The sequence below is a fragment of the Bos taurus genome, chromosome 12, assembly GCF_002263795.3.
Source record: "Bos taurus isolate L1 Dominette 01449 registration number 42190680 breed Hereford chromosome 12, ARS-UCD2.0, whole genome shotgun sequence".
NCBI lineage: Eukaryota > Metazoa > Chordata > Mammalia > Artiodactyla > Bovidae > Bos > Bos taurus.
The window spans coordinates 63,116,113-63,137,007 of NC_037339.1; the positions used below are offsets into that span (position 1 = coordinate 63,116,113).

General features: G+C 38.1%; 1 long non-coding RNA gene across 1 annotated transcript in view; it reads left to right on the top strand.

The window, feature by feature from the left end:
• LOC132346722 (uncharacterized) overlaps positions 1 to 20,895 on the top strand; it is a 90,684-nt gene that overhangs the window by 8,273 nt on the left and 61,516 nt on the right. Inside the window, exons 2-3 of the long non-coding RNA XR_009496637.1 lie at positions 3,584 to 3,656; positions 4,652 to 4,818. This is a non-coding gene — a long non-coding RNA (uncharacterized lncRNA). The remainder of the gene's footprint in view (positions 1 to 3,583; positions 3,657 to 4,651; positions 4,819 to 20,895) is intronic.

Genomic DNA, 20,895 nt, shown 5'->3' on the forward strand with positions numbered 1-20,895 from the left:
TTCAGCTTCAACATCAGTCCTTACAATGAATATTCAGGACTGATTTCCTTTAGGATGGACTGGTTGGATGTCCTTGCAGTCCAAGGGACTCTCAAGAGTCTTCTCCAACACCACAGTTCAAAAGCATCAATTCTCCAGCGCTCAGCTTTCTTTATAGTCCATCTCTCACATCCATTCATGACTACTGGAAAAACCATAGCTTTGAGTAGACAGACCTTTGTTGGCAAGTAACGTCTCTGCATTTTAGTATGCTGTCGAGGTTGATCATAGCTTTTCTTCCAAGGAGCAGGCATCTTTTAATTTCATGTCACAATCTACAGTGATTTTGGAGCCCAGAAAAATAAAGTCCCTCACTGTTTCCATTGTTTGCCCATCTATTTGCCATGAAGTGATGGGGCTGGATGCCATGAGTTTCATTTTCTGAATGTTGAGTTTCAAGTCAGTTTTCTCACTCTCCTCTTTCACTTTCATCAAGAGTCTCTTTAGTTCCTTTTTTGCTTTCTGCCGTAAGTGTGGTGTCAGCTGCATATCTAAGGTTATTGATATTTCTCCTGGCAATCTTGATCCCAGCTTGTGCTTCATCCACCCTGGCATTTCACATGATGTACTATGCTGCTGCTGCTGCTGCTGCTGCTAGGTCACTTTAGTCATGTCCGACTCTGTGTGACCCCATAGACGGCAGCCCACCAGGCTTCCCATCCCTGGGATTCTCCAGGCAAGAACACTGGAGTGGATTGCTATTTCCTTCTCCAATGCATGAAAGTGAAAAGTGAAAGTGAAGTCACTCAGTCGTGTCCAACTCTTAGCAATCCCATGGACTGCAGCCTACCAGGCTCCTCTGTCCATGGGATTTTTCTAGGCAAAAGTACTGGAGTGGGGTGCCATTGCCTTCTCCATGATGTACTATGCATATAAGTTAAATAAGCAGAATGACAATATACAGCCTTGATGTACTCTTTTCCTGATTTGGAACCAGTCTGTTGTTTCATGTCCAGTTCTAACTGTTGCATGATACTCAAGGTATAAAGTTCTAACTTTGCATGATATTTAAGGGATATTAACCCATTTTTTCCTAACCTCAATAATTTCCAGTTCATACTTGTTCCAGTTTTCATGTCACAGTCCATGCCTGATAAATTCCGATCATAGTTTATTCCATACTGGAGTTTATTCCATTCTGCTGCTACTGCTAAGTCACTTCAGTATATTCTATCCATTATTAATTCACCATGATGATTTCAAAGCATGAAAACAAATATTTTAATAAAATTAATTTTAGAATCCTTTAGTTTATTTAAAACAACTCTACCTATGTATCCTTGTGTTTTACTTAAAATTTACATAACACTTGTAAAGAGGGGAACTTAAAAATCTCCTTTTTTTCTTGTTTTAATTGTAGTAGCCCTGTCAACAAAGACATCTGTGCTTTAGTTAGCAAACTTAATTCAGATCTACCTGCTTTTTTCCTACTCTTTTGAGTATAATTTATTAGTAACCACTCCTGGACATTAATATGTAAATGAAGGCTGTTTATGTAACATTCCCTTTGAAAGACCATTTTGGGCATTTGTATATTTCCTCTTGATCTTTACATTTTTAGGGCTGAAGGAGATGTTCCAGATTTTTTGAGTGCCTACAAAACTTAAAGGCCTTATATTGTCAGCTCTCTCCCCTCAAAGCCTTAATTCTGTGATATCATGTATCCTACTTGCCTCTCTCTTGGATCAACTTTTTGAAAAAATGTCCCCCGCACTCCTGGCTCAACCACAAAATGCAGTTCCTAGGGCTGTAGGCAAAGCTTGCCTTCAAATGTCCACACAGCTTGCTCCCTTACTTTTCTTGTCCTTGTTGAGAAGTTCCTTTCTCAGTGAGGCATTTTCTAACTACGCTAAGAAAAATTACAAAAACAATCTCTAGCACACTGCTACAATCCTTATAACCTTTTCATACTTTTCTATGTATCTCTTCTAAATATATCATACTATTTTTTATTTTTCTTTTTACTCTCCCCCTTTAAAATAAAAACTTGTACAAAATTAAAAAAAAATACTGCTCTGTTTACTGATGTATCTTCAAGGCTTAGAGAATTGCTTGGAAATTGTGTGGTTAAGAAATATTTGTTCTTTGAATGAATGAAATACTAAATGCTTCAAGAATACTATTTCTCTGTACTTATCTTTTGAGGCAAATTTTATTTCAATTTATGAGTAAAATTTATATTTAATTTTATGTATCTGTTTTTGGCTGCATTGGGTCTTTATTGCTGTTTGGGCTTTCTTTAGTTGCTGCAAGTGGAGGCTACTTTTTGTTGTAGTGTGTGGGAGAGGCAAATGTTTGTGTTTACCTAAAATACAAAATTCTATAATTTGGAGATTTCTCAGGCAAGAATGCTGGAGTGGGTTGTCACCTCCTCCTCCAGGGGATCTTCTCCACCGAGGTGTCAAACCTGTGTTTCCTGTGTCACTTGCATTGCAGGCAGATTCTTTACCCACTGATCCATCTGGGGAGCCTGAATATATGCACAAATACAGAATTTTATATTTACATATAAATAATTTCCATAAAATTATGTATCATATATACCATTTACTCTAGTAATTGAAGCATAAGAGATTATACATATGGTCCAGAGAAGTGCTGAGTTAATGCTATCAAGCATTTATCATACAGATATTAATACATGGAAAAAAATTGAAGGGCCTTTATCTGTCATAATGTAGTCCTCAGAACACACACTTATGCATTGTATTTTATCTTGAGTATCAACCATTTATTAATGCTAAACCATGAAATAAAAGATCAAAGGATCCTTAAAATGTAAACAGCAAGACAAATAATTTTATTTGTATTGTATTATTAAACCCTGCACACACACACACACACACACACACATACACACACACACACATATGCACACACATACACACATACCCCACAGACAAGGGTTTGGCAGCCGTTAGGAAAATATGACAATACTGATGTACCTTGAGAACAAATTTTAATGTGTTATATTTTCATTTTCCTTCAGGTTAAATATGTTTTGAAATGTCCCTTGAAATGGCTCTTTGTGCTAATTGTTGTTTAGAAGTATATTGGTAATTTTGGGATACTTAGATATATTTCCAGATATATATTTATTACTAATTTTTCACTCAATTATATTATGTGTGAAACAAATCACAGTTTGATTTATTTTAAATCTGAGGGATTTTTTAAATGACCAAAACTATAATCTGATGTGAGTCTGAGTGAACTCCGGGAGTTGGTGATGGACAGGGAGGCCTGGCGTGCTGCGATTCATGGGTTCGCAAAGAGTCAGACACGACTGTGCGATTGATCTGATCTGATAACCTTTCTTAGTGGATGTTCTTTATTATATGTTCACTTTAAGAGAAAGCATATTATGCTATTTGAGCAAGATACATTTTGTAACAGCCTATTAGGACTACTTGCTTGGTGGTGGTGTTCAAGTTTTCTCTGTCATTGCAGATTTTCTGCCTATTGTGTTAATTACTGAAAAGGTGATATTAAAGTTTCCATGTGTAATTGTACATTTGACTGTTTCTCTTCTCATTTCTCACAGCTTTTTGCTTCATGAATTTGGATACTCTATTTTCAGATGAATACATATTTAAGGTTTGCATGTCTTCTTAAAGGTATAATTTCCCTTATCATTATGTGATATTTTGCTTTATCTCTGATAATATTACTTGTTATGAATTTCAGTTTTTTATGTTAATATTGGTATTGTAGTTTTTCTGCGTGTTTGTATGGTATATCTTTTCCATCTTTTATCTTTAATTTCAGATTTAAAGTGAAATTTTTAGATGGATTATTTTTAATCTAATCTGATAATTGCAATATTTTACATGAAGTATTAGATTTATATACTTTTTTACACTTTATTATGTTAAGAACACTTAATATAAGATCTAACCTCTCAACACCATTTTAAGTGTACAATACATTATTGATGACTCAGGTACAGTGACATACAGCAGATCTCTAGAGTTTATTTGTCTTAATTAACTGAAAGTTTATGTTGATCATTAGTTACCTATCATTTCCTCCTCCCCTCAGCCTTTGGCAGCCACTATTCCACTATTTGATTCTATGAATTTGCCTTTTTAGATAACTCATGTAATTGGAATGAGGATCTCAAAGAAATATCTGTACTCTCAAGTTCATTGCAGCATTATTTACAGTAGCCAAGATGTGCAAATAACCTAAGTGCCCATTAGTAGCTAAAAGTTGGGAAAGTATAACATATATACACAGTGCAATATCACCCAGCATTATTGCAGATTCTGCAATATGTGACAACACTAATGGACCTTGAGAAAATTATGCAAAGGGAAATAAGCCAATCACAGAAAGGAATGAGCATTTACAATGCTGATTATATGCATCTTCTGATTATATACATCTACATATAAAAAGAGTTGACTTTTAATTAATAATTTGCTGCTTCATATTTAGTGAAAAATCTGCTGTAGATTATTACTAATCCTCATTTCCATCTCTTGATATTTTGCCATTGCCCTTTTACCTATTCTGTAAAAATATAAACAGTTATATTTAATAATATTTAAAGGTAAGAGAATTTTTTCCCCATTGATTATTCCATTCCAGAACTCTTCTTTTTTTGTAGATTCACATATTAGTCTGACATCACATTATTTTTGCTTGAAGAACATTTCTAACGTTTTTCGTGGAGAACGTGTGTTGGCAGTGAATTCTGTGAGTTTTTGCTTCTCCAAGAAAAGCTAATTGCTGTTTCATCTTTAAAAGATACTTTCTCTGAGTATAGATTTCTAGGTAAGAACATTAAATTATTTTCTTTAAGTATTTTAAAATGTCCCTCTATTTTATCTGGCTTGCATGATATTTTCATAATTTGTTCCTCTGTTTGTATTTATTTTTTTCTGGCTGTTTTAAGGTTTTCTTTACGTTTGGTTTTTGACATTTGAATAGGATATATTTATGATAATTGCTTGTTCTTGCTTTGTTCCTCTGAGCATCTTAGATATGTGCTATATTTCCTGTCCTTAATCTTGGGAAATTCTCTGTGATTTTTTTTTTTAAGTATTTTTTTTCTGTTACTTTTTTTTTTCTCTAAGATCCCAACTATGCTGTTAGACTACTACTGGTGGCTCAGTGGTAAAGAATCTGCCTGCAATGCAGGAGATTTGGGTTTGACCCCTGGGTTAGGAAGATCCTATGGAGAAAAGAATGTCTACCCACTGCAGTATTCTTGCATGGAAAATCCCATGCACAAAGGAGCCTGGTCGGGTACAGTCCATGGGGTTGCAAAGAGTTGGACATGGCTGAGTGACTAATATCATTCCACAGATCTTAAATTCTCTATTTTTTAAAAAATTTTTATTTGTGTTTCAATATGTATTGTTTCTCTAAGTTCACTGATTCTTTCCTTGCCTGCATCAAATTTTTGATGAGTGTATCAAAGATGTTCTTCATCTCAGCTGTTGTGCGTGTGTGTGTGTTTTTCCCACCATTTCTGTCTTATTCGTTCTTATAGCTTTCATCCCTCTGTTGAAATCACTCATTTGATCTCACATATTGTTCATCTCTCTAATTTTAACATGTTTTAACTGCAGATTGTTTATTTTAGCACAACGCAATTGACAGAAAAAAACATTCTGATGATTTTTACTTTTTGTTGGGAGTGGGGTGAGGTATAAAAGGAGTTGAGATAAGTGGAGACAGCACACAAGGAAAGACAGCTTTATCCACCCAATTGCTTTCCTGAGCCAGGTAGGCCCAGAGCCCTCAGTTGCCTCTTACTATGCCATTGTTGCGGAGAAGGCAATGGCACCCCACTCCAGTATTCTTGCCTGGAAAATCCCATGGACGGAGGAGCCTGGTAGGCTGCAGTCCATGGGATCGCTAAGAGTCGGACACGGCTGAGCGACTTCACTTTCACTTTTCACTTTCATGCATTGAAGAAGGAAATGGCAACCCACCCCAGTGTTCTTGCCTGGAGAATCCCAGGGACGGGGGAGCCTGGTGGGCTGCCGTCTATGGGGTTGCACAGAGTCAGACACAACTGAAGTGACTTAGCATAGCATAGCATAGCATGCCACTGTTGACTGTGCTCTATGGCTTCAAAGGATTGGTGTGACCCCACCCTGGGGAGAAGATGGGAGCTTAGCACAGGAACTATAAAGACTGCCGAGAACTTGACATCATTCTCCAGAACTTGGTACAAACTAAAGCAGCCAAGGCCTCATCTGAGGGTATGGGGTTGGTTTCCTGAAAAGCTGTGCATGGGTGCATGTTCAGTTGTGTCTGCCTCTTTGCAACCCGATGGACTTAGCCCATCAGGCTCTTCTGTCCATGGGTTTCTCTAGGCAACAATACTGGAATGGGCTGCCATACACTCCTCCAGGGGATATTCCCAACCCAAGGATCAAACCTGCATCTCTTATGTCTTCTGCATCAAGAGGCAACTTCTTTACCACTAGCGCCACCTGGGAAGTCCTCCTGACAAGGCAACGTAGGCTAATCATGATGGAAGAGGCTGCCCTTGACTCAGGATGGGCAGCTGGTGCTGTGTTGGGAGTTCTTAGTGGAAGAAAATCCAAGAAGGGAGCTAATTCATGGGCAAATTTCGTGTTATTCCATGGATCATGGCATACCAGGGAAGAGTGGAGTCAAGAGTGTCTCTCTCCCTACCGAGTCTCCCCTCCCACATTGCATTCTAATTAACAGTTTTATTACAGTGATTTAAAACTCCATGTCAGACAGTTCTAAAATGTGTCATGTGTCATACCTGAGTCTGGCACAGATTGTTGCTTTGTCTATTCTAAGTGTGTTTTTTCTTACCTTCACGTATACAATTTATTGTACTTTAATGCTGACATCACACGTAGGAAAGAAGAAACTGAGGTAGATAACATGTATGCTTGCAAGTTGGCACACTTCTTCACTAAACCTTTAATATAGTTGACTTGGGCTGGTTTTGTAGTGTGGTCAGTATAGTTATCATTACTGTACTGCAGGTTTCAATTCCTATACAAGTACTTTGTATTTAGATGGAATTTGGTGTTTTAGATCGATGTCTTTCCATGCTGAGTACTAGGTCTTCCCCTGTGGCATACCTCAGAGTCTCTGCATGCTCTTTCTCTTTTCCTGTTTCTCAGTATTCTGTACTTATTATTTGAAACTTCTGTACTTAATGTTGGTCGCTCAGTTGTGCCTGGCTCTTTGCAACCCCATGGACTGCAGCCCACAAGGCTCGTCTGTCCATGAGATTTTCCAGGCAAAGATACTGGAGTGGGTTGCCATTTCCTTCTCCAGGGGATCTTCCCAACCCAGGGATCGAACCAGGTCTCCTGCACTGCAGGCAGATTCTTTACTTGACTGAGCTACAAGGGAAGCCCATACCATAATGGTATGGGTGTGGTCTTAGAAGTGCATTCTCTGATGTTCTAATTAACTCTCAATGTTGACCTGAAATCATGTCTCTTGGTCTGAGGTTATAGCTACTTTGAGACCTGTTGCTCCTTGTCTGATTTAGTTGTGGGCTCCTTCCTAAGAAATAGTTTTGGTTTGTTGTTCAATCCTGATCTATTCTGTCAGTGGAATTCACCAGTGCCATGGCGACTGCAGTTCTTAGTTGCTTTCCTTTCATTTCCAGAGAGTAAGGTTTTTCTTCATTAGTGAACAGTGAAGAGGATCCTGCTGGAGTTTCTTGCCCTTCCTGCACAGTGGTTTTCTACTGGCCCAGGTCTAGATCCATCATGTGAATGCCTCTTGGGATTTTTTTTCCCCAGTCTTTTCTGTGAGTACACTCAGCTTTCATCAGTTTACAACTATTCTAACTACACTCTTAGCTTTGCATCTTCACCAAATGACTGGTCTCTATTTTTCTTCTTTCAGTGTATACATCATCTCTCAAAGAGCCGATACCAGTTGGTTGTTTGGTGACCTTTTTACTTCAATGGGTTCAAAATCGTTATAATTTTGAAGTTAGCCCATCTAACTACTACTGTTACTACCATTTTTCTTTTTCTGTGAGATTTAGAGAGATGATCTTTCTGGGACTCTACTGCCCAGGGTTGAAAGCCATAAGAAATAGAAATATAATCATAAAAATTTAAAGTAATATATATTCTTAGAATGGATTTCACAGTAAAATGAAAGTCTAAATTCATGCTTTCATATCATTTTTATTTCCCAATCATATTAAATCAATACACTAGTAATTAATAAGCATAATTTTATAGCATTTACAGGAGCATTCCAGTGTATGAGAAATTTTAATCAACTTCTAGAATTTGAAAAGTGGATGGTAGACTATTTATTGATGAAGCAAAGCAGAGAAAGCCACAGCCTATACACACATGGAGGAAGATGCTGAGAAGAACAAATAAGCTGAGCTGCTTTTGAAACTAAAGGGTCTCTGGACTTGGAGAGAGCAGGTATATCAGAGGGAAGGAGTGAGAGGTGGAGGCAGAAATCAGAAGTTCTAACTGAAGCCTTTAATGTCATTTACATAACAGTATATTATGCATTCACACTTCCCACCCCTGACTTTATTTAGAGATTTCAGGGCAGCTAGGAATTTGCCTGCCACAAGGGGGAAAAAAAATGTAGGATTCTTTTCTGATGCATTATATAATCTCTCCAGGGAAATAATGGGCAGTTAGTATGGATGAAGTTGACTCAAGAATAGGCTTCCTTATTCTGACTTTGGATAATCCCTAATACATACGTTAGTTCATCTCATGCTCACTGTAAAGAAAAATCTTGATGCAACCAAGCTTTTCTTATTATTGCAGGAAACATAATAATATTAAAGGACTCCTTGTTTTCTGCTTACTAGGTGCAAGTACTTATCAAAGGCAAGAGCCATGAAAAGACAAAACATTTATCAGCTATTTGAAAAAATATAGAAATTAAAAGCAAAATATATTAAAAAGGCAAAAATATTGGCTTAAAATAAAAAGTAGGTATTGATGAGTAGGAAGTTGTTTCAATTAAAAATGTCAAATATTAAAATTCACAATAAGCTTATATTCATATTTATTGATGCTTTTGAACTGTGGTGTTGGAGAAGACTCTTAAGAATCCTTTGGACTGCAAGGAGCTTAAACCAGTCAATTCTGAATATTCAGTGTAAGGACTGACGCTGAAGCTAAAGCTCCAATATTTTGGCCACCTGATGTGAAGAACTGACTCATTGGAAAAGACCCTGCTGCTATGAAATTTTGAAGGTGGGAGGAGAAGGGGAACACAGAGGATGAGACGGTTGGATGGCATCACTGACTTGATGGACATAAGTTTGAGCAAGCTTGGGGAGTTGGTGATGGACAGGGAATCCTGACATGCTGCAGTCCACAGGGTCGCAAAGAGTTGGACACGACTGAGAGACTGAACTGAACTTATATTCATAGTGAAAATAATTTTATGTGTTCAGTTCAGTTCAGTTCATTTCAGTCGCTCAGTCATGTCCGACTCTTTGCGACCCCATGAATCACAGCACGCCCAGGCCTCCCGGTCCATCACCAACTCCCAGAATTCACTCAGACTCACATCCATCGAGTCAGTGATGCCATTCAGCCATCTCATCCTCTGTCGTCCTCTTCTCCTCCTGCCCCCAATCCCTCCCAGCATCAGGGTCTTTTCCAATGACTCAACTCTTCGCATGAGGTGGCCAAAGTACTGGAGTTTCAGCTTTAGCATCATTCCATCCAAAGAAATCCCAGGGCTGATCTCCTTCAGAATGGACTGGTTGGATCTCCTTGAAGTCCAGGGCACTCTCAAGAGTCTTTTCCAACACCACAGTTCAAAAGCATCAATTCTTCAGTGCTCAGCCTTCTTCACAGTCCAACTCTCACATCCATACATGACCACAGGAGAAACCATAGCCTTGACTAGACAGACCTTTGTTGGCAAAGTAATGTCTCTGCTTTTGAATATGCTATGTAGGTTGGTCATAACTTTCCTTCCAAGGAGTAAGCATCTTTTAATTTCATGGCTGCAGTCACCATCTTCAGTGATTTTAGAGCCCCCCAAAATAAAGTCTGACACTGTTTCTCCACCTATTTCCCATGAAGTGTTGGGACCGGATTCCATGATCTTCGTTTTCTGAATGTGTATGTGTTAGGGGAGTGTAATTTCCTCGGTTCTATCTTGTCACAACAAAAATTTGAAGCTACGGATGTTAAAGCCCTCGGTGTGTCACAGCTCTCAGACAATCTGTGTTATAGTTCTTGGACAGATCAGTCTTATTTAGAAAATAAAGGAAAATACATACTCGAGGCGTGGGGGCATGCCGACCCAAATCACACGAAGAGGAGAGAGAGAAAAAAAAAGAGAGAATACTTGCATGCGCGTGCGTGGGATAGAAAGCCCTGGCCCTTTGGCTCCTCTTTTTATGTGTTTTTTCCTCCCCCTGGGCCTGCCCTATGTAATTGGGCAAGCCAGGAGTGCTGTTTGCTTTACCTGAGATCCTCACTTCTGTCCTCGGACCTTCCTTTGTTCTATTTTCATGGGCTTTTTCCTTCCTTTTCTTTTAGCCACTGCCGTTCTGGCCCCCTTTTTCCTATTCTAAAAAGCTAACATATGAAAACAGAGTAATGTAAGAAGAGATGGCTTTAGTAATATTAAAGCATAATTTCCCAAATTAGAATATAATAGATTTTGTTGAAAATCAGATTTGGTATAATATTTTTAAATATATAGAAATAATAAAATATGTATAAAAAGAGACTTAATCTAGGAGATCCAAATTGAGAATAATTGACAATGTATTTTAATATTTTCAAGTTGCTGGTTTTCTACACTGTGGCTCCCATTCAAATATATATATCTTTTCATTAAAGGTTCTGTCACATTACACACACAAACACACAGATGCACACATATATTTATAAATGTACTTGTACATTAAACACATGCATTATATGTAAAAGCATTAAAGTAACCACCAGAATTGCACAGGATAAACCAGTGTACTTAATAACCTCTGGAGAGTTCTATTATGCAGAAGTATGGGCATAACTATTTTTTCTTACCATTAATGCCTGTTGTACTGATTTTTTTTATCATTTTGATATTTTACATTAACCAAAATATTAAAAATAAAACAACATATTTATTTACATTCTGGCTTCAGCTGCTCATCTCTTTACCACTCACTATTGTTTTGTTAATCACAACAGGATAAACAGTGTTTCACTGTCATTTACAGTCTTCTGGTTACTCTTGGTTATAGTATCCCAGTTGTTATCATCTCGTCTGAGAATTTCAGTCTCAGATTTTTACTTTTCACTGGCCAAGCTTCAGGTAAGAGGCTTTTAAATGAGGGGAGACAGATGTTGTTAAGGCCTCCCTCTCCTGAGTCACCTTGGGGTAGAAGGAGGTTTGTTCTGTTTATTAGGCTCTATGTGACCTGCCATGTTGTGTCAAGGAGGGTAAAGAGGAAACACAGTCGCACTTCCAGACATGTCTTAATACAGAGAAAGAAAAGCTCCCTCACAGAAGACGGTAGGAAAAGCCTGGGTACTTCCTACTACATCCAAGATACACACCTCAGTACACACACCTACACACAGACACACACTCATACTTCTCCTAAACCTGTCATTTCCCCTCTAGAATTATTGCTTGCATTCTCAGACAGGAAAGTATGCACTGATACAACCCTTAATTATCCCCAGAGGAAATGTCTGGGTTATAGGTATTTATAACTCACTTTGAAAGGTGAAGTTACTGAAGTGAAGTCTCTGCATCTCCTCTTGAAATTCCAGTAACGAACAGAACAGCCCCAATGACCATAGTGCCCACATGACCTGCCCTTTTTGAGAATGTTTCCCTACTTCCAGGACATATCTCAGTCATTAACTGTGGTACAATCCTTAAAAAGTTGTTTCATCTCTTTGTGCCTTCTTTTTTCTCATCTCTGAAAGAGTAATATGAATACATCTATTGTTTTCATTTTACAAAATTTAAATAAGATCAGAGCGAGTGTATAGCACCAAGCCTGGCACAGTGTGCTTAATAGGTGTTATGATTGTTATTACAACCCCAGCATTCACATACTCGTGTAGAAGTGAGTTCTTTCCTCAGTGCTCCAAAATAATGAGGGATCATTTCACTAAAAAAAAAAAAAAAAAGAAAAGAAACTTTAATTGAAATTCTACTTATCAAACAATGTCTCCTAAAGAAAATAGTTTACCAATTTAAGTTTCAGTCATCTCATCCAAAACTGAGAAGCAGGAGATAGGTTATAGTATCTAATGTGTTTTCTAATTTGTAAACTGTTTTATTGTATTTCAGTGTTGTGTTTCTTTCTGTGCCATTTCTTCCTTTACATTAAGGAGTGCTGTTAATTCCTCCTCTAAATGAGTCTAGTACTGCGAGATATCCACCAGCAAGGTGCCCGAGCTAGTAGTTCACTGCATAATCTGACATTAGCAACAGGTTGCCTCCAAAAACTAATGGTCATTTAACCCAAAGACGTAAAGCCAAGGAAAGAGATGTGACAGCCAAGGAGAAAAATCACCTCAACTGGCAGTTTCAATAAACGTCTATGTCACATGGAAGAGATTAGTTGAGCAGAAACTTCTTTCCTTTCTCTTAATCTCCATTAACAGTGAATATGCTGAGAGTGAGAATGGTAAAATGTTCTCTGGTCTGCATGTTTGAGAGGAAAGTGTGTTTGGAGAAAGGGATGCCTTTTTTACTCCCTCATCAGACTGGTGTTAAACCCAGTTGACTTTGGCATGCATGATCATGCATGTGTATTAGTCACTCAGTTGTGTCTGACTTTTTGTGACCCCATGGACTGTAGTCCACCAGGCTCTTCTGTCCATGGGATTCACCAGGCAAGAATACTTGAGTGGGTTGCCATTCCCTTTTCCAGAGGATCTTTTCGACCCAGGGATCAAACAGGCATCTCCTGAGTCTCCTGTATTGGGAGACAGATTCTTTACTATTGAATCACATGGGAAGCACTGCCTCTAGCACAGCACAAGGTTTTCATTTTCTGTGAAAATTATCTTAGCATAGTGCAAGTGTAAAATGCCTGCATTGACTCCAGGACTTCATTGGTTTATAAATTTTGGACTAAATAATGTAAAAGTACTCTCTCCATCTGACTAGCAAGATAGAATCATGTCCAGACTCTCCTGTCCCCAGTGGACAAGAGCCTTTTACATGCCTTTGTGGGACCAAAGGAATGTTTAGGAAACATTTGAACAGTGGTCTGGAGATCAGAAAACAGGTCTCTCAGCTGCAGAAGTATGTTTAGTGGTTAGTGTGTAGGTGGTATTGTTAAACTGGGAATTCACGCAGTTAACAGTTAACTAAGATGAATACTGTAGGCCCAAATGGTAAAGAATCTGCCTGCAATGCAGGAGACCTGGGTTTGATCCTGGGTCAGGAAGATCCCTGGAGAAGGGCATGGCAACCCACTCCAGTATTCTTGTCTGGAGAATTCCACGAACAGAGGAGCTTGGCAGGCTACAGTCCATGGAGTGGCAAAGCGTTGGACACTACCAAGTGACTAATACTTTACACTTCAGAAACAAATTAAGGCCTAAATTGTGGCCTTATGGATATTATATTCAAATATGTTTAATAAATAAAAGGAAGAATTCTAGAAGAATACAGTGTAATGGAAGATGATGATGAACCAGTGTTTTGGTAACAAAAACGTGTTTCTCTGGTATGAGTTTTGACTTCGACCCAGTCAAGAAACATGTGAATGTCTACATTAACTTTCCACCTTGGTGATGCCAGAGCTGGAATAGTTTTACTTAGGTGAGTGAAAACCTGATTCAAGTTATTAATTTATAAGTTATTTAAAACAGTTTTAATTTAGGAGCTCCTATGCACTAAACCATCTTCAAGATTATTGTAGTAAAGTTGAAAAAAAAATTTTAAAAGAAGAGACACAGGAATTCCTGACATATTTATCATGCAATCTAGTGATAAAAGACAGGTAATAAATTAAACGAATAAGTAAAAATAGCCTCAGATGATTACAAGTGCTATGAAAAAGCTTTTTTAAATTTTTTTTAATGAATACAAAGTTTTATGGGGACATCATAATTTTGGATAGCACAACTGTAATAGTTTTCTAGTGTTGCTCTAACAAGCTACCCCAAATTAGTGACTTAACTATTAAATCCTTATATTGTACAACTGAAACTAATATAATGCTTTAATCAGGGGGAGGTGGATGCTCACTCAGTCATGTCTGACTCTTTGCGACCCCATAGACTGCAGTCCGCCAGGCTCCTCTTTCCATGAGGATTCTCCAGGCAAGAATACTGGAGTTGGTTGCCATGCCCTTCTCCAAGAGATCGTCCCAAACCAGGGATCAAACCCAGGTCTTCTGCATTGCCGGTGGATTCTTTACTGACTGGGTCACCAGGGAAGCCCATGTCAGTTACACCTCAATAAAAAATAGTGACTTAAAGCAAATGTATTATCTTAAACTTCACATAAGAAGTCTGATATCTCACTGAGCTAAAATCAAAGTGTCAGCAGGGTTACATTACTTCGAGGCTCTAAAATGAGAACCAAATCCTTGCCTTTTCCATCTCTCTTCAGCCGTTTTCACCTTATTTAATGATTTTAATCAGCCAGTTGCTCAGAATTGAGAACTATGAGTCAGGCTTCCTGAACACTCTCATTCCTTACACTCCTCACAGTTTCTTCTCCTCATTGCATGCAGGGTAACATTTTATAGTACAGATCAGATTGTGTCAGTAACATGCTTTAAATACATCAATGAATTTTCACACAATTGAAATAAAAGTCAGATCCCTTCTGTGACATATAAGGCCTTACCTACTTCTCTGTCCTCATGTGGCAATACTGTCACCTGGTTCCCAATCTTCAATAGCATTAAATTTGTTTTTGTTTTTGTTTTTTTTTGATCTCCAGACCTTCCAAACTTATCCTAAACTTTACACTGGAAATTAGTTATGTTCACAATGCTCTTCCCTAGATTTCCCTATTGCTAGATCTTCTCAAATAAGCTGAACTGGATCACAGCATGTTTTCTCTAGATAAAGCACACTTCTTTCCACATACTCACTAGTCTTCCATTGGCTTTTTAACCTTCTTCATCAAGCTAGTCATTCTCTAAAGTCATCTCACTTCTTTATTGTATGTTTGATGGGCTTCCCTGATGGCTCTGATGGTAAACAATCTGCCTGCAATGCAGGAGACCCAGGTTCTTGGGATGGGAAGATCCCCCGGAGAAGGGAATGGCTACCCACTCCAGTTTCCTGGAGAATCCTATGGAGAGAGGAGCCTGGTGGACTATAATCCATGGGGTTGCAAAGAGTAGAACATAACAACTAACACTTTGACTTCTTTTGACACGCTACAAGTGTTAATATCCAAGATGCAGGGATCATTGTGTAGCTCTAGGATGAAATATTTTTGTGTTATTTAAGTGGGAATTGTGTGCCTTGGCAGTGTGCACTGTTGAGTTCTTTCAAATGAAAGTAACGAGGCCTGTCTTCTACCTCTTCCCAAATATTAAGGCTTTGGTCTGTGCAGACACCTAGTAAGACATATGTTCACAAATGTGAATGAATGAGCAAGAGAGTTTCTGAAGAGACATTATTTTTTTTTAACTTAGGTACAATATGGTAATTATGATAACATCACATGCTCTAAGTTGAAAGTCAGCAAGCAAGGTTCTGACTCAAACTAATTTTATTAATTTATCACATTTATCTAAAGACTCAAATAATTTACTTGGCTGAGGCATAGATATTATCAATAAATTATAAAATATATTATTAAATAATTGTAACTGGAGTTAACGAACTTCCCAAAAATTTTGTTGAAGGATTGGCTGCAGAAGTCTTACAATAAGACTGATGGTTGTGAAAGGCAATGCTAGAGTGGATAATTTAATCCAGAGAAAACAAAAGTCATGAGCAAAGTATGTCTTACTCTCTGTTCCCTAGAAAACTCACTCTTGTAATGTTTGGCTTTGATGCAGGACCTTAGGGATCTTCCACTTCTCGCTGGACCTTTCCGGAGTCATTGGTTAGTATCCGTATCCTTCCTGGATACCTAGAGTACCATCCAGTTTTCTGCCATATGTCCCTAACTGTACAGCAACTTAAACCTCAGCCTTCTTATTTAATATCCTGTTACTCCAGGCTAAAGTCTCCAGATCACCTTTGTCTGCAACTATTTATTAACTGGCTCCTGAAATTTCATGGTTTGTAGACAATTTTCTTTTTTGTAAGCAGGGTTTCTACATTCTCACTTGATCTGACAGAGATTTGCCCCTTTAAAATCTGGAGCCTCAGGACTTTCCTGGAACTCCAGTGGTTAATACTTTGCTTTCCAGTGCAAGGTATGTGGATTCAGTTCCTGGATGGGGAGCTAAGATGCTACATCCCTGACAGCCCAAAGATCAAAACATAAAACAGAAGCAGTATTATATAAAATTCAATAAAGCCTTTAAAAATGGCTCACATAAAAAAAAAATCTAAATCTGGAGGCTAACATACACCAGCGGTAACTATGGAGGAGAACACCATCACCTTTGGAGGCAATTGCTAGAGACCAGATCATTGAATGAGGCCATTCTTAGCAAAACAGAAAGGGGCTCCTTCTTCTATCCAGCAGGGTTCAGGAAAGCATAGATTTTCAATATATTTTATTCTCATTCACACACCTATCCCCATAAATCTCAGGGCCCCACTTTTCCTTGTAAGGGTCAAGATGTATCAAGGTTGTATATTTGCTGTTGGTTGTAGCATTTACAACCTTATAACCTTTCAGTTGACTTCATTTTCAACACTCTTCCTTGTAGCTGAAATATTTAAGAATGGCTTCTAATATGGCCTGAGAATTTCTTAGGTTTTTCACAGCATGCTTAAGGTTAGAATCAGTTAGTCCTGAGCCTACATGTATGTGTGCATGCATGCAAAGTCCCCATGTTTGGCCGAAGCAGACATCTCACATAAAATTTCTTATAATCATGATCACCTCTATATTAATCGAGTGCAGCAGTTACCTTCCTACTCTTCACTTTCCATCTGAGTTTTTTCCTAATTAAACACTTCTGAAAGCCTTAGTAAGTATGATACCTGTGCATGCTAAGCATTATTACTCACCCTAATTATCCACAAAAATATTGTATCTGCATTGATGTCAGATCAGTGAGAATGCAAGTCTGAATTCTCATTCTGGAGGTTTATAGGACCAGTGTTGTAACCAATGATCTTAGTCCAAATTTTTTTGAAAATTCAGCTTATATGGTAAATCTTTTGTAGATTTTTTTGGAGGGAAGGGTTACTCTATTACTAGGGCAACATGACTGAGAGAACAGTATGAGGACTGCTCTAGGGAAGGAGAGAAAGAACTGGAAGTTTGTGGATAACCATGCTGACCACAAATTCACAAGGGAATACAGGCAAAAATGCTTCTCTGAAGGGGGTACATGGAATTACTGTGTTTGGAATTGTATATTGTGCTGTGCTGTGCTTAGTCACTCAGTCATGTCCAGTTCTGTGACCTCCTGGACTATAGCCTGCCAGGCTTCTCTATCCATGGGGATTCTCCAGACATATCTCCTCCAGGGATTGAACACAGGTCTCCCACATTGCAGGCAGATTCTTTACCATCTGAGCCATGAAGGAAGCCCAGAATTGTCTATCAGGGTGAGAAAAAAGGAAGGTCAAAGTTTATCTTGCCCTTCTCTCAGTTCACCTGTCTTTCATTGTTCAAAATTAATGTATAGAGCTCAATACCCCTACATGTCTGCACTGTGTTAACTGGCTCTGTCTGGCCATTGCTGGGGAAACCATAGACTTCATGGTTATAACTGAACTAAACATGGGTGTTAGTATTGTTGTAGCTTCTGCCTTAATAGGTGTCAGGCTGCCCATGACCAAGCTCAATCCTTGTCCTGAGGAGAGGCTGAAGGAGATGAGGGGTTGGGCGCATAAGAGATGGCATATAACCTGGATATTCTGTCTATCAATATTCTATCACAATTTTATTTTTAAATATTTTATGTGATGCTCTTTGTGAGGATGCACCAGTGACATGTACTGTATTCAATATATAAAATATGTTTAAAGTGTTTTGTGTATGTTTAATTTGCATTATTATAGCCAGCTTGCGATTTCTTTCTTTTTTCTGCACTTCATACTCTGCATGTAACAGAATTCTCCCAGAGCTAAACAGGCATTTGTACTAGTGTGCTCACAATCACAGGGGTAACTGACAATCCTGGTACTATGCCTCCAGCTATGCAATTTAAGAATTGTAGCCCTGCTCCAAAGGCTCATTTAGTGGCTGGGAGTATCTATCGAATATGATCTCAGTCTTCCTCCATCCTTGTGGACGAGAGATCCACCCTTGTGAATCTCATGAATGAATTTCCAGTTGCAACTCCTAGTTCCCTTGGTGTTTTTAAGCAGATTCTGCCTCTAATGTTGGAGCAGTCAGTGGGAAAGATGTCTTGCCAAGGTTATAAGCTGTGGAATATCTAACTGTCCAAGATGCAACAGAGCTCTCATTTTAGTCAACATATACTGAATTTTGGAAATGGAAATGGCAGCCCACTCCAGTATTCTTGCCTGGAGAATCCCCTGGCCAGAGGAGCCTGGCGGGCTACAGTCCATGGGGTCCCACAGAGTCAGACATGACTGAAGTGACTAAACACATACTGAATTTTAAGCAAAAGTAGAGAAAATTTATCACTGTCTCTCTTTATTTTGCCATTTTAGAAGATATGTTGGTTTTCCTTGGTCTCTGTTATTATTTCATAGAAGCTCTTACACTTATGCCAGCAAACTTTTGGCTCTGATCTGAGTTGAGAAAACAGATCCTGAGAACACTCCTAAGATATACAATATGTTGTGTTCCTTGCAGAAAATACTTTCAAACTCCTGCTCCCTTTTAAAGCTAGAACAGCACTATGGACTGAACGTATTCCCTTCAAATTCCTATGTTGAAGTCCTAATGCAATGATATCTGAATGTGGAGACTTTGAGGGCTGATTAGGATTAGATGAGATCCTGAGGGCTGAACCTTCATGATGATATTAGTCAGAAAGGAGGTGGGGCGGGTTGGTTAGAGTGGCAATGGAGAGAGCCTTGTTTGCCCTCTCCAACGGCACAAGGAGAAGGTTGCTGTTGACAAGTCAGAAAGCGAATCCTCCTCAGAACCTAACACTCAGACTTCCAAATTCCAGAACTATGAACAAATATACTTCTGCAGTTTAAGCCACCAAGTTTATGGTATTTTGTTATGGCAGCCAAAGCTGACTGATACAGTAGCATTCAAATTATTCTTGAAAATTTACTACTTACAGGATGGACCTGCATTCCATCCTTTGTGACCAGATATGCTTGTTTCCTCTGTGGGCACAAGTTTATGTCCCTGCTTCCTACAGTCCCTTCCAGTTCCAGTTTATAGAATAATTTTTACCTCTTTTTTTGATGGAAGAGCTGTAACATCAAAATTGATTGAGCACTTTAATGGAAGATCCATTCCACTAGGCAGGTATGGATCCAGGCAATTAGTAACACAAATCCCCAGGATTAAAATGAAATAAGTCAGGATTAGATTGCCATCTACTTCTTATACAATATGCTTCAAAATAACTTGGAATTAAAAACAATTAAACAGCTTAATTTTTTAATTATAAAAAGTCAAAAATATATACAAGTAGCTAGAAAAACATATAATAAAACCTCATATATGAATCACCTAGCTTCAAAAACTATCCATGCATGGCTGATCTTGCTTTACCTATATTCTCACCCATCTTCCCTCTGGTCTGACTGCATCTATAGAAAATTTAATATATATTGGTAAAAATATTCTCTTCAAAAACATAAACATAGTAACATTAGTACACTTTAAGTTTAAACTATAGTTTCTTAAAGTATCAAGTGAGAGTTCAAATTTTTAAGTGTAAGTCTTGAGTAAGTGAATATACAGTGAATTATAATTAATAAAAAAGAGAAGTGTATTTGATTTACTTTCTTTTACAAATCACTATTTTAAACTTATATCCAAGTTAGATAGCTTTGTTGCAAACCAAATGCTCCATATTCATTTATCCCTGAAGATATCTGAATTCTGTAAGTTTGTTATTCAATCTAATTTTTTTCACATGTGATTGAGATAAATATGTTATTATAACTTTTTCATATGAAAATGCTAAGAACATGAGATTTTCCTCTTTGAGATAATTTACTGGTATGAAATATTATACAAATTCTAATTTTATATGTTGGACATCTAATTTCATATAATCATTAGTACAGTTTAGAAAGATGGTTATGTATTGTGTAATCACATTTAACTTTTTTTTGTATATTCTATAACACTTAAAAGTGGTAAGAAAAGTGAAGGACTGGGCTTCCCTGAGAGTTCAGTTGGTAAAGAATCTGCCTGCAATGCGGGAGACCTCGATTCAATTCCTGGGTCAGGAAAATCCCCTGGAGAAGGGATAGGCTACCCACTCCAGTATATCTGGCCTGGAGAATTCCATGGACTCTATGTATAGTCCATGGGGTTGCAAAGAGTTGGATGCGGCTGAGCAACTTTCACATAACACATGTCAGTGATAAAACCTCATAATGGAAGGGAGGAAGTTGTACTAGTTAGAAATGGAATTTAAGAAAAACTCCCCTCCCTCCGTCTCTCCCCTTCTCTCTCTTATGTCCTCTCCTTTCTCCTTCTCACCCTCCTCCTTCTCTCCCTTTCTCTCTCTCTCCCTTCCCCCTTTTCTGTCTCTTTATACTTATAGCCCCAACATATACTTTTTTTTTTTCCTGGTGTTCTTCTCTGGTTTTTCTATGCATTTGTATTCTATAACTGCTTTTTTCTGATTGTCATATCTGCTATAATTAAGTAGAAAAGAGT